This window comes from Ambystoma mexicanum, chromosome 7q (genome assembly GCF_040938575.1).
Source record: "Ambystoma mexicanum isolate Mex_15411 chromosome 7q, UKY_AmexF1_1, whole genome shotgun sequence".
NCBI lineage: Eukaryota > Metazoa > Chordata > Amphibia > Caudata > Ambystomatidae > Ambystoma > Ambystoma mexicanum.
This window is the reverse complement of record NC_090941.1, coordinates 647839960-647854076: the sequence shown is the minus strand read 5'-3', so window position 1 is coordinate 647854076 and position 14117 is coordinate 647839960. Positions and strand designations below refer to the sequence as shown.

Below are 14117 nucleotides of genomic sequence, written 5' to 3'. Positions count from 1 at the left end.
CAAAGTTTTAAGCAGGCAATCAGAGGGGTACCCAGAGCTCTGGGCTCATTTAAAGCGAAACCGCTAGAACTGGTATTGAAAGTCTACCATGGCAAAGCTACGACTGTGGCAAGATATGGTATGGTGCTGTGGGGCTTTGGCAAATGGGAACCCATCTAGGTGGTCGAGAAGAACTAGTTACTCTTACCTTGTAACGTTCTTTCGATGGGATGTTCCTCCGACGTATTCCTTATCTTAAATATATATAAATCCTTCAGCTTTGCTGGCCTCGGAAAATTTTTTCGCCAGAGGGCGCTGCGCGTCGATGATCGCCGAGTCGATGACCCTCGACGGCCTCCGTGCCGACGTCGACGTCATCCTGCCTATAAAGGCCGCGCGCAGCGTCCGTTGCTCAGTTCCGTTTTGTAGTCCCCAGTAATGTTTTTGGATTAGACTAATCACCTTGAAGGAGCATAGGCTGCAAACCCACAGGAAGTCATACTGCGGGGATGGATGGGAGGGTCGATAAGGAATACGTCGGAGGAACATCCCATCGAAAGAACGTTACAAGGTAAGAGTAACTAGTTCTTCGAAGGGATTGTGTCCTCCGACGTATTCCTTATCTTAGATAGACTCCCATAGCAGTGGTATTGTGACTGGAGGCGGGAGTAATAAAAGTTATGTTACCCTTCCAGAATGGACAGAGTGTAACACAGCCTTGCCGAATCTAGTTTCTTGACTAGAGGAGGAATCCAGGCTATAGAATTTGGTAAATGTATGTGCGGACGACCATGTGGCAGCCGCACATATATCTCGAATTGGCACCCCTCTTTGAAGGGCTGAGGATGTTGCGATACCCCTGGTAGAATGAGCCCTTAGATTTTGAGGAGGCTCCTTTCCTGCCAATTTGTAGCACTCCAGAATGGCTAAAATAATCCATCTGGAGATGGTTTGTTTTGTTATTGGAAGGCCCAACTTATGTCCTGCATAACCTACAAAGAGTTGGTCTGCTTGTCTGATCTTAGCCAATCTGCTGATATAGAAGCTCAAGGCTCGCTTAGGGTCCAGCCTGTGCAGTCTCTCTTCCTCCTTCCCCGGATGAGGAGGAGGGTAGAAAGAAGGTAATATAATCTTCTGAGTGATGTGAAACTCCGAGACTACCTTCGGGAGGAAGTTAGGCTTCACCTGAAGAACAACTTTGTCCTTGTAAAAGATTGTATGTGGAGGTTTACACGATAAGGCTTGCAACTCGCTAACCCTTCTAGCAGATGTCAATGCTATTAGCAAAACAGTTTTGAGGGTGAGAAGCTTCAATGAACAAGAGTGTAGTGGTTCAAAAGGGGCACCCTTTAGGAAGTTTAAAATTAGGTTTAAATCCCATAAGGGAACTTGAAAAGGTTTCGGGGGATAAACATTAGTTAATCCTTTTAGGTATTGTATTACCAATGGAATTTTGAAGTATGAAGGCTCCTCTGCAGTGCGCTTAAAGATTGATAGCGCTGCGAGATAGCCCTTAATTGTGCCAACCTGTAGGCCTGAATTAGCCAGGTAAAGTAAGAATGACAACACCATAGGTGTACCACAAGAAAAGGGTTCAATATTCTTTTCTCTGCACCAGCTGCAAAATTTGTTCCAACGGCAGCGGTATAGAGTTTTAGTTGCCGGCCTTCTGGCCGAAAGCAACACCTCCATAACATCATCCGGAAGGTCCCAATCCTTGTACCTCAACCTTTCAGACACCAAGCGTGAAGGTTGAGGGTCTTGATGGCTGGATGGAGAACCTGACCTTCCTTCTGCGAGAGAAGATCCTCTCTGTATGGCAGTCGAATTGGAGGGCAGATGGACATGTCTAGAAGGTCCGGGTACCACGTTCTCCTGGCCCAATCCGGGGCAATTAGGATCATGGTCTTCCGAAACCTTCTCAACCTCCTGATCATTTGAGGAATGACAGGGACCGGAGGGAACGCGTACAGAAGTGGGAACTCCCAGTCCACTACGAACGCATCTCCTAGAGCTCCTCTCGGGGGAAATTCCCTTGAGCAAAATCTGTCGCACTTCCTGTTGATACTGGTGGCGAACAGATCCACTTGAGGGGTTCCCCAAAGGGCGAAGATCTCTTGAAGGACTTCCTGAGCTATCTCCCACTCGTGAGAGACTGTGCTCTGCCTGCTCAGAGCGTCCGCTGTCAAGTTCTTCTCTCCGGCTAGGTGAATTGCCGATAGAGAGATTCCTTCCTGAATTGCCCAAAACCAGAGCTGCATCGCCTCTCTGCACAGTGGTAGTGAGCCTACGCCTCCTCTTTTGTTGAGGTAGTGCATGGCCACTGTATTGTCCGTCATTATTAGGACGTTTCTTCCCCGTACAGACGGCAGAAAAGCCTTCAGCGCTAGTCTGATGGCTCTCAGCTCCAACAGGTTGATATGTAGTCTGGACTCCGATGGAGACCAACGACCGCTGATGGTCAAGTCGTTGGCGTGAGCTCCCCACCCCGTGAGTGAGGCATCCGTGACTACTGTTATCTCCGGCCATGGTTGCCAAAACATTTCTCCTTTCAGGATGTTCTCCCGACAGGCCCACCACTGAAGGTCTCGGGCTACTTTGACCGGGATCCGAAGGAGATCTGTCATCCTTCCTGAGAACTGTGACCACTGAGTTCTCAGTGCCCACTGGAGGGATCTCATTCTCAGGCGAGCCTCCGGCACGAGGAATATGCAGGATGCCATGAGGCCTAGCAACCTCAGAAAGTCGTAGGCTGGGAGATATTGGGCATTCTGAAATCTGATGACCATCTGCAGAATATCTCGAGCCCTCACCTCTGGTGGCAAGGCTTTTCCCAGGGAAGTGTCCAGGACTGCTCCAATGAATTGGAGTCTCTGTGATGGTATCATCTGTGACTTCTTTAAATTGAGGGAGAAGCCCAGCTTGTGAAGGAAGTGGCAAACATAATCTAGTTGTCTCTGAGCCTGTTCCGAAGATACAGCTCTGATCAACCAATCGTCTAGGTAAGGGTAGACATGAATCCCTTCCCTCCTTAGACTTGCAGCCACAACCGACATTAGCTTGGTAAAGACCCTCGGGGCGGAGGTTAGCCCAAATGGCAGAACTCGAAATTGATAATGAGAGCTGCCAATTGCGAACCTCAGGTATCTCCTGTGCCTGGGATGGATCGGCACATGGAAATAAGCGTCCTGGAGGTCTAGAGATACCAACCAGTCCTGAAGCTGGAGGGCCTGAAGGATCTGAGAGAGAGTCACCATCTTGAACTTGTCCTTTCGGAGGAATTTGTTCAATTCCCGTAAGTCTAAGATGGGTCTCAGTCCTCCGTCCTTCTTCGGTATTATGAAGTAGGGGGAGTACCAACCCTTGTTCCTTTCCGCTACAGGTACCAGTTCTATGGCACCTTTCTCTAGCAGGTCTAAAACCTCCTGCAAGAGGAGCGGATCTGGAAGCTTCAAAGGGTTGTTCCCCGGTGGATGACTCTGAGGAATATGTAGGAAGGGCAGGCAGTAACCTTGGGCCACTGTCTCCAGAGCCCAAGCATCTGACGTAATAGCCTGCCATTCCGTCAGATGGTGAGTTAACCTGCCCCCTACTGGTGTTCTGTGAGGGGAGACCTCAGAGTGGTTTTGAAGCGGCTGATGCAGTTGCCGAAGGTAAAGTGGCTCCTGCTCCTGCGGGTGCGGCTTTCTTTCCCCTACCCCGTCCACCACGGGTAAATCTTCCTTGGCCTCTTTGAGCCGGTCGTCCCCTGCCCCTTCCATATGAGGAATAGTAACGAAAGGACCGTCCTCTCCACGATGATCCCGAAGGACGAAAGGTATTCTGACGGATAGCAGCTCCCAATGACTTGGCTGCTGCCTTGGACGTTTGCAGTTTCTCCAAACTGTCATCCGCCTTCTTTCCAAAGAGGGTAGAACCGTCAAAGGGCATATTCAAAAGCCTGGTCTGCACGTCAGAGGCAAAACCAGACTTCCTCAACCACGCATGCCTGCGGATTGTGGTACTTGCCGCCATGGCCCTGCTGATACTGTCAGCAGAATCTAGGCCAGTTTGTAGGGTCTCGCACATCGCATCTTTACCATCCCTGATGATGTTTAAAAATGCGTCCCTTTCCTCTCCTTCTTGGAGGCAGTCAGCCGCTGATGAAGCGCACTCCCAAAGGGTGTGGCTGAACCTAGCGAGCGTACAGGTCGCGTTAATAGACTTTAACGCCATGCTACAGGCAGAAAAAACCTTCTTAGCCATGGCATCATACTTTTTGTCATCCCTATCCTGCGGAGCAGTGGGGTATGCAGATGTGCTGCCTGATGAGGTTGCAGCCTGTACAACCAAGCTCTCAGGAGTAGGGTGTTTTGACAAATATTCAGGGTCAGAACTAGCCACCCTGTATTTTGTTGACAGTTTTTTATTTACTGCCGGGATAATTTCTGGCGTTTCCCAGTTTGTCAAAATCCTTCTCTGTAGAGCAGAGTGAAATGGAACCACAGGATCCTCCTGTGGGCCCTTGTCCAGTATGTCAGTGAGGTCATCCTGCTGAAAGGCAGGAGAAGGTGCAGACCAACCCATAAATTCTATGATTCTAGACATCAGAGCTCTATATGGAGTCTCCGCATGTTCTCCTGGGTCTGGTTTGATAAATTCTGCTTCAGGAGAAGTGTCCAAGCCACTAGCTTCCTGAAGTGCATCCTGAAGATTTTTTAATCTTCCTTCCTCAGAGGCGAAAGTCTCTGGCTCTGGTGATGTGGTCCTCTGTAAATCAATATCTTGGTCTGAATCCTCCCTTTCCTCAAAAATCGAGGTTAAAGGGGGATACATTGGTTTTTGGAATGGTATAAACCCCATTTCCAATGCAGAAGGAGCCATCATCACAGGCCTTGAAAACGTCGATGTCGTCGACACCGACGTGAAAGTACTCGAAGGCGCCGTGAAAAGCGTCGAGAAATGTGTACTAGGCCTCGAAGAACTCGAAAGGATCGGAGTCCTGCTCGAGAACGACGTCGACGTTCTCGGCGTCGAGTCGGAGGTCTTTTGTCTAACCGTTGGCTGTGGAGTAGCCGTGGTTCTTTCCTTCACCGGCGTCGATATCGGCGTCGACGTCGGCGTCGACTCGATCGACTGATGCGCCGATGAATCCTTCGACAACGGCGTCGATGGCGCCGACCTCTGTTTCGAAGGAGTTTTCGACGATGGCGTCGATGATGCTTTATCTCCCGATGGCTCGAGGCGCTTTCGGGTTGACTTTTCCGCCGGGTACTGCGACTCGCGGCGTTTAGATTTTTTGGGTTTTTTACCCGGGGTATCACCCTCAGCTGTCTTCGAGGGGGACGAGGCCGCTTTCTCGAAGACGCTTAGCATCTTTTTCCTGAATTCCTCCCACTCAGCTTGCGAGCTGCGTTTTGTGGGGCAATGAACTCTCTCAGGAGAACTCGACGAAGATGACGAAGGGGATCTCCTACGTCTCTTCTTCGAGTGTCTCGATGTCGACGAGTGGTGGGAGCCACTTCGTGATCTAGATCGAGAGTGTTTTTTATGGTGAGGAGACGAACGTCTCGACTCTACCGAAGAAGCTTTCGAGGAAGTTAAAGTTGACCTACCTCTCTCGAGCTTCCCCCTACGCTCCTTCAAGGCTTTCGCCGTCATGGAAAGGCATTCCTCACACTCCGAACTCTGGTGCGTGATTCCCAGACACCACAAACAGACCCTGTGAGGGTCCGTCAACGACATTTTCTTCCCGCAGTCTCGGCACTTTTTGAAACCGGACCGAGGGGTCGTCGGGTCGGAGGAGGATGCCATCGATATCGAGGTAAATAGTAGTTATTATATACGTTATCTTGACGAGAACTGAGCAACGGTGTTCCGAGGCACAACGAAGCGCGGAAAAACGGAACTGAGCAACGGACGCTGCGCGCGGCCTTTATAGGCAGGATGACGTCGACGTCGGCACGGAGGCCGTCGAGGGTCATCGACTCGGCGATCATCGACGCGCAGCGCCCTCTGGCGAAAAAATTTTCCGAGGCCAGCAAAGCTGAAGGATTTATATATATTTAAGATAAGGAATACGTCGGAGGACACAATCCCTTCGAAAGACTTTTTTAAGAGCATTCTGGGGCTGCCTGGATCTGCTACTATTTTAGCAGTACACCAAGAGCTTTGCTGTTGGTTCTTGGGCGATTTGGTTGTAGCCTTACAGGTCAGCTATTGGCTCAGAATTTGGGGAAACACTAGAGCCACCTTGACTCGGGAACTAATTTGTTATTTGGTGCAGAGACTTAGCTAAAAATCCCTTGGCTCAGGCACGTGAAAATGCTGCTGGCTGATGCAGGGGTGGGATATTGTTTTCATACATTCGTTTTGCTAACTTCTGAGACTACAAATTCGGTGAGAATAAGTATGCCTCCGTTTCTTTTGGCTAGAAGAGCATCTTCGGAGTTTATGAACCCTCAGCATTTTCCTGATTCAAGGGCACGTTTTAACTGCATACACCAGAGAGCTCTGAAGTCGGTTTGGTCCAAAGGGAGTACAGACCAGTCCTGTAGGGCACCCAAAGGAGATCTGTCACACTTTTTTTGTTTTCTGCCCCATCTTCTCACCAATTAGGGAACAAACATGAAAACCTGTTTTGCAGGGCCATGGCCTGCAACACTACGGGCCTGCATTACATGATTTGTTATGGTTTGATTATGTACAGGTGGGATGGGCAGTTCTGATGTCTTTAAAGCGTGCTTTGTCATGAAGAGAATCTTTATTAAGGCTTGAATGTTCATGATTGTAGAGTTTTGTTTTTAAGTCTATGTGATGATTTTATTTGTTTGATGTTTTTATGGTATTGTGATGTTAACTTGCTGTGTTTTTAAGGTATGCCATCTCTTACCAAAATAAACTTCTACTGTTGGAAAAGTTAAACACAGATGCCTTTAAAAAGATATGAAGGAAAGCAAACTCCATAGTTAAGATAAAACACAGAACGGAGCTCCAAATTTCAGAGCCAATAAGAATGAATCGGGGGGGAAAAAGGCTAGAAAGAAAAAGGTGCAGAGGTCAGGCAAAAAGTGCTGGGGGGGTCTCACTAGGAGAGGGGATGAAGCATAACAATGATAAATCTCCCTAGCACTCGCCCTGCCCCCCCAGACTAAGGGACAGAAGGATCTAATCCACTCCTGGATGAATCTCTTGGTCCAATCGGCCATACTTTCTGGAGAGACCATCAGCATTCCTATGTTGGGTACCTGACCCGAGCTCAATAGTGAAGTCAAAGCCTTGAAGGCTAAGGGACCACCTGAGCAACTTTGGATTTTCTCCTTTCATCTGCATCAACCACCTTAAGAGTTGGTGGTCAGTTTGAATCCTGAAAGTAGTTCCATACAGGTATGGCCTGAACTTCTTGAAGGCCCATACAATAGAAAAACATTCACGTTCAATTGTGGCCCACCTGGTTTCCCCATCTTTTAGTTTTCGACTAATAAAGCAGATGGGGTGCGCCCTGCCTTTGCTATCAAATTGACTCAAGACTGCTCCTATCCCTAGCCCTTTGTTGGAAGCATCAGTCTGGACTAAGAAGGCCTGATTATAATCTTGAGCTCTCAGCTCTGGAGCCTTACAGGGGGCATCTTTCAGCCCCTGACTTTCTTAGGGTACTTGAACGAGGACACAGTATTCAGTGGAGAAACTATGGTCCCATAGTTCTCAATGAAGTTCCTGTAGTATCCAGTAAGTCCTAAAAAGGCTCTTACTTGAGTTTGAGTAGTTGGAGTGGCCCAGTCCTATACAGCGTGTACTATGCTGGGTAGGGTCTTGATCTCACCTCCTCCTACATCATGTTTGAAGGTAGACCCCTTTACTCCGACCAACTTTGTACTTGCTTGCTTTGATGGTCAGATTGGCCTGTTGAAGGGCTTGCAACACCTGGTCCAGGTGGATAATATGTTCTTCCTAGGTAGGGCTGAACACTGCAATGTCATCCAAGTTATCTAGCCCATTCAGAACATGATTTACCATAATCTGAAAAGTGTGCAGGTACATTCTTTAATCCAAAGAGCATGACCTTAAACTGGTACAAGCCTTCAGGGGTGGAAAATGCTGTTTTCTCCTTGGCATGGTCAGTCATGGCAATCTGCCAATAACCACTTGTTAGGTCAAAAGTACTGACGAATTTGGCTGAGGCCCGCTTATCTCACCAGTTCATCTGTTATTGGCAAAGAATGGGCATCAGTTTTTGTAACTGAATTCAAGGCACTATAGTCCACACAGAACCAAAGTTCTTTGGTATCTGCTTTTGGCACCAACACAACTGGGCTAGCCTATGGACTTTACGGAATGTTCAATCACTCCAAGGTCAAGCATCTTGTTGACCTCTTCTCTAATGTGATTCCTCACATGATCTGACAACCTGTAGTTCCTGCTTTTCACAGGTACTATCACCAGGGTCAATGTCATGTTGGCCCCAAGGGGACAGGCCTGGCGTAAGAGAAAACAGAGGGGTAAAAAACTGATTTAACAGAGATTTGCACTCCCTTTGTTGCTGCAGTGTCACATTAGAAGAGAGTTTAACTCCTTCTATAGGTCCATCTGAAGAGTGTCCCCTGAGAAGATCTGGGAGAGGCTCACTCCCCTCTTCTTGATCAGAAGATAAGAGCAAAGCTCCTATCTCTGGTCTAGAGACATAAGCCTTCAGGCGGTTGGTAGGAAAGACCATAAGGGCCTCCTTGAGGTTGCCTGCCCACGTATACCAAATAGTTTACCACGTATACCAAGGAAAGCATGGTATCAAACAGTGAAGACAGACACAAGCGATCACAGTTCAAGGGTGTTTAAACCTAAATCTAAGGATCGGAGAAAGTTAGGACCATCAAATAATTATGCAGTGGCAATCAAGTCTCTATCAAATAAAAAGGCCTATACTAATAAACATGTTGCCAAACCTTACTTCTAAATACCAAAGGGTGTGGGACAAATGGTGTTTGCAAAAAGAAAAGTGTTCAAGAAATAAAATGTCAGGACGGTTGAGCAGTTGGCTTCCCTTCCCCAAGTTTTGAGCATGGGGCAAGGCAGCACGTTCGAGCTTTGCACACACTCTGGCTTCTCGGCCATGACAATGCAGTTCAAAGCACAGACATAAGGGCCTTCGGCCAAAGCCTCTTTTCCAATAACAGTCCCTTACTGCAGAGGGTCTGTCTTAACAAACAGTCTCAAACTTCCATTACTATCAGGATTTTTAGATGCACAAGTTCTCACTTTCAATGTTCATCATGGATCTCCTTCTTCAGAATGAGACCTCCTTTTATCACAATGTTCATACTTGGTCTCCCTAATTCGAGCTCGGACCACAGATCTCCCTCGTTCGGGCTCGGATCCTCTGGATACCAAAATCGAAGACTTTTCGAATGTGCGATGGGTTGTGCTTAAACCGTCGCAGGACCACTTTGATTCACTTCACACAATTGTTTTCAACAATCTTCTACTTTCATTTCTCTTGGCAGGATACCTTACAGAGACCTTCAATTGAGCACATTCACTATGCCGAACTACGCTGTCAACAGTATCGTCTCTTGCCTTCTTAAGTTCAAACATTCATCAGCAGTTTCTACTTGCGTCTTTCATCACACACTTTCACCAATGTTCATTCCAGCGCTCGTTAAACAATGTTGCTGCTTGCAACCTTGACTTGAACACAGACCGGTCTTGCATCGGTCTCCCCAACTCTCCGGCTGTGTTCTTGGAGCGAAGGACTATACCACAGTGGCTGCTATTGCTCCTCCATTGCCTTGGTCAGTTATGCGGGAGGGCTCTCAATATCTTCGACACACAATGCAGGATTCTTCAGTCTGGTTCCTTGGCCTTACGCTTTCTGCCTCGAAGGTTTCTTGAAAGTAACAGGGTCTTGCCAAAAAGGTTAAGGGTATTTCTCTTCTTATGAAGACTTCTGGGTTTGTCGTTTTTATCCCCTCGTTCAGCTGTCCACTCGAAACTGCTGTTCCTTCATGTGCTTTGCCTCGCTCAGAGTGTGCTCTCGTGCTCCGCCTTTTATCCATGTGGGCAAGTTTAATGGAGGTCAGGTGTGAATGATTGTCAGTAATTGCCTGACTTTATCTGACCATAGTAGCGGGACATGTCAGGTACACTGCTCGGGTGTGAATGTTTTCTCCCACAGCGGGCTGTCCGTGTGAAAGTGTTGGAGAAGGGAAAAGGGGGAGGGAGGGATAAGGTTCCCACATATCCTACCTGGTAGGATGGGGCAAAGGTGTTACAGGGAAGAGAGTGATGCTGCGTCTCACCATCCGGTATCTCACTCCCACTCCCCGAAGACCCCTCACCCAGGTGATCCTCCCGCACTGGTCCGCCCCCAGGGTCTGGAACCAAAGGCGATGGTTGTGCCCTGGCCACCTGAGAGAGAGACCCGTGGGGACTAGCGGGTGAGACACCTTCTGGTTTCTCACATTGCATACAACCTTCAATGGTCCTGCCCATTTGTCCTTTAAGACCCTATGTCTTACTGGAACATGATCAGAAATTGTTGGTCTGGAGTAAACTCCACCATGTTACCCTTCTGGTTGGACCAGAGCTTGAACAGCTTTCAAGTTCTAAGAAGCCTCAGTAATCATCTGTGCCATCCTCTGTCTGAGGCCTAGCACATATTCTTTAATTTGTCCTGGCTTAAGGGTTGGAGCACTCTCCAGACCCTCCCTAATCAGGGCCAAAGGGCCTCTGACAGGATGACCATAGAGGAGTTCAAAGGGGCTAAAGCCCACTCCAGCTTGAGGCAACTCTCTGTAAGCAAAACAAAGGCATGGCAGTACGAAGTCCCATTTCTAAGGGGTTCCTCTAAAGCACCAATATTGTTCTTCATAGTCCTGTTAAACCTCTCCACCAACCCATTTGTTTGAGGGTGGTCGGATGTTGAGAACGTGTAGGTGACCTCACAGGTTTTCCACATGGCCTGCATGTTGTGGGATATACAATTTGACCCCCTGTCGGATGCAACCTCCTTAGGAAATCCTACTCTGGTAAAAATACCAAGTAGGGCCTTAGCCACTTCCTGAGCAGTAACCGTTCTCATTGGTATGGCTGCAGGGTATCTAGTGGCATGGTCCACTACAACCTATATTAATTGGTTGCCTGAAGAAGTTGGAGGGACTAGGGGACCAACAATGTCACTCCCAACTCTCTCAAAGAAACTCCCACAAATGGGAAAGGCACTAAAAGGTGCCACATTCATGGAACCACTGTTGCCAGATAATTGGTAACTGGCAACTCCTGCAATGTTCCTCTATCCTGCACCCATCATGGGCCAGTAGAAGTACAATGAGATCCTCCCTTGGAATAGATTCCATAGGTTTCATCCTCCCAGTAGAGCCTATGCTTCCCAGGTTCTTGCCCTTCACTCTGGGAAGCTGCCTGCTGACACATACCTACTAGAGAGGGGTCCTATCTGTGTTCCCTACTGAAGTCGGTACTTGAAGGCCCACCTTCTGCAAGCAGAGTCCACAGCTCAGGATGGTCTCAAGGATCCAGATCCTCCAGACAGGATTGAATCTCCTCCACCTCTGGCTTATCAGAAGATGGTTCTTCAGGGGATTCTTCTGTCACCAACTCAGCCTCAGCTGGTGGGGTCACAGGTGTGGCCTGGAGTTTTTCTTTCACAGGATCTCTCTTCTTTCAGCAAGTTTTGGGCTTGTGGCTCTTCTTTCATTTTGAAAATCTGGATTTCTCCTTGGACTCTGTTGGAAATTCTCTTAAGGTTGCCTCCCTTGCTTTTCTTGTCAGCTACCTTCTCTTTTTAGAAGGAGGCTTTGGTGGGATGGACACTACACCCAGGGCCTTCAAGTCATTGCCTAAACGTAACCTACCAGGCACTTCAGACTGAACACTCACAGTGGTTTTAACAGTCATTTAATGATAGCTGGCAGTATGGGACACCTTTGGGCTGGACCTCCTGCTAACTTGGTAAGCCTTTTGGGAGCCTTAGCAACTTACTTCCTCAGGTTGAAAAAAACTTTCTTCTAACACAGTTATTCTGGCCCCAATATCTCTATTGGCAGGGATGTACTGACCATTAACAAGCACACTGTCTTTATAATACTCTTAGTATTGTCAGAAATGGAATTCTAGACTTCAATGTTCTGTTGCGCCCACAGTCCCAGAGATACTAAATAATATCTATCCTGAACACCAATGGGTTCCTCAGCTGGAGTGTGAAAGCTAGCATCTGTCATTGGTACATCTACATCATTTGTGAAGGCTAAGGAGACAGATGGGATCCCTGAAGGTTTACCCTTCCATCTGGAATCTTCGTTCACATGGTCACCAGACCCACAAACCACACATTGCCCAAATGTCTCTTGAAATGGGGGTTTCTGATAACCTCCCTCTGGTTTGGGCCCAGAGGTTTCACTAGCCCAATAAGGTTGTTAATGGGGAAATGTACCCTTGTTATGTTTGAAGCCCTTTTTTGGAAGGAGCTATTTGGAATGATCATTCTCATCTTTCTTATGCTTCTTCCCATCCTCTTTCTTGTGAGGAGCCCCAAGATCGTTGCAAGTAGCCCTGGTGGCCAGCCACAAGTCATCAGCAAGTGCTAATTTCGTGGGGTTCAGTTCCTTCGAGTCAGCAAGGGGCTGTTTTAGCTCTGGGGAACGGGCATCAAAAATACTTTCTAGCATGACAAGATATGGTATACCATCACAAGTGCTCACCTTGTAGCCCTTAACCCACCCATCTAAGTTGTTCAGGCTTTCGCACACCCAAGTGGCCCACAAGCTTCCATCTTTCTTACTGTGGTCCCTAAACCTTTTCAGGTATTGCAAAGGGGTCTTCCCAAACATGGCTATGAGAGCAGTCTTTACTAACTGGTAATCCTCTCTATCAGCTTCATTCAACTCCATCACAGCTATTCTGGGGGAGCCTAGAGATAACCATGGAACACGCTCACTCTCACATATACCTTATACTTTGCATGTAAACTCAAATGTACCCATCCAATCCAGAATATCAGTTTTAACATCATACACACTCACCAAATCTTTTGGGAGGTGAGGCTTCCTGAATCTTGAGGTGTCTAGCACAGAAGAATCTGAAACAGAAGGGCAGCCAAGAGACAACTTTTTCATATCGGTCTCTTGCTGCATCACATGGCGTCCCGTTGAATGAAGGAAAATACATTTTTGTAGCACCCTGGGATTGCTGCTTTGGCAACCCAGGTTGCTAATATCCTTATTCCCCCAGTTACAAGTGCTGGAACTGGGGGTAACGCCCCAAAGCCCTCGTTATCCAAACTCGCTATAACTTGGGCTGCCGAGCTGTTAGGCCCCCAGCCCCCGTTCCAGCCCTAGGAATGGGGGATTAACGCCATAGTATAAGTCACATCTGAGAGATGTAGGTGGCCAACGATTGCCACTCAACCAATTTCAGAGGGCTACCAACACCTGCAAACTCCAAAGATAGGAAATCAAGGGTGAAATAGGGCTCTATGTGAACTTTCCATCAGTAGAACTCTACCACCTTCATCCTGAAACAAAAGGAAACAATCTCCTTAATCACCTTCTCTTCTCGTTACAGTGTCTCCCTTTACGATTGAAACCTCCAAAAATACATAGATCACATGTGCGCAACCCATGTTCTACATTTTCAACCTTTAATTCAAACTCATTGGCTTGGGGTTCCATCTCTGCCAGTTGGGCTTTATATTTTAGCTCAAACAAATATGAAGGCAACTGATATTTCTCTAGGGCCTCGCCGGTCGTCTACCTTTTCACCCCACCGTTCAGTTCTGCAAGGGAAGCTCAAAAGTCAATGTGCAAATCAAGTATTTCAGATAAAATATTCCTGAAAATGGGCCCTATAGGTTCCAAACCTGTGCTGGCCACTTTCTTGAGATTTAACATGCTGTGTGTTTAATATAAGGTGCAGCTTGTGAGAATATCTCTGTATGCAAACACAATGTTGAATAAAGTATGACTAATTATGGAACGCAAGGATGCATTGCAGATTAAGATTTACAATTTAAAATGATAATTAGAAGAATATATTTGATATATGGCTATATGCTTTATGATGGCGCAATTTAACATACTCAATTTATTAAACTCAGCTGTTTAAAGTCTGAATCAGACGTTGTGTGATACAAATCAGAGCCCTGCATGATC

General features: G+C 47.4%; 1 protein-coding gene across 2 annotated transcripts in view; it reads right to left on the bottom strand.

Annotated features, from left to right (window-relative positions):
- Positions 1–14117, bottom strand: part of KATNAL1 (katanin catalytic subunit A1 like 1) — a 789545-nt gene that overhangs the window by 623844 nt on the left and 151584 nt on the right. The gene's annotated exons all lie outside the window — the stretch shown is intronic.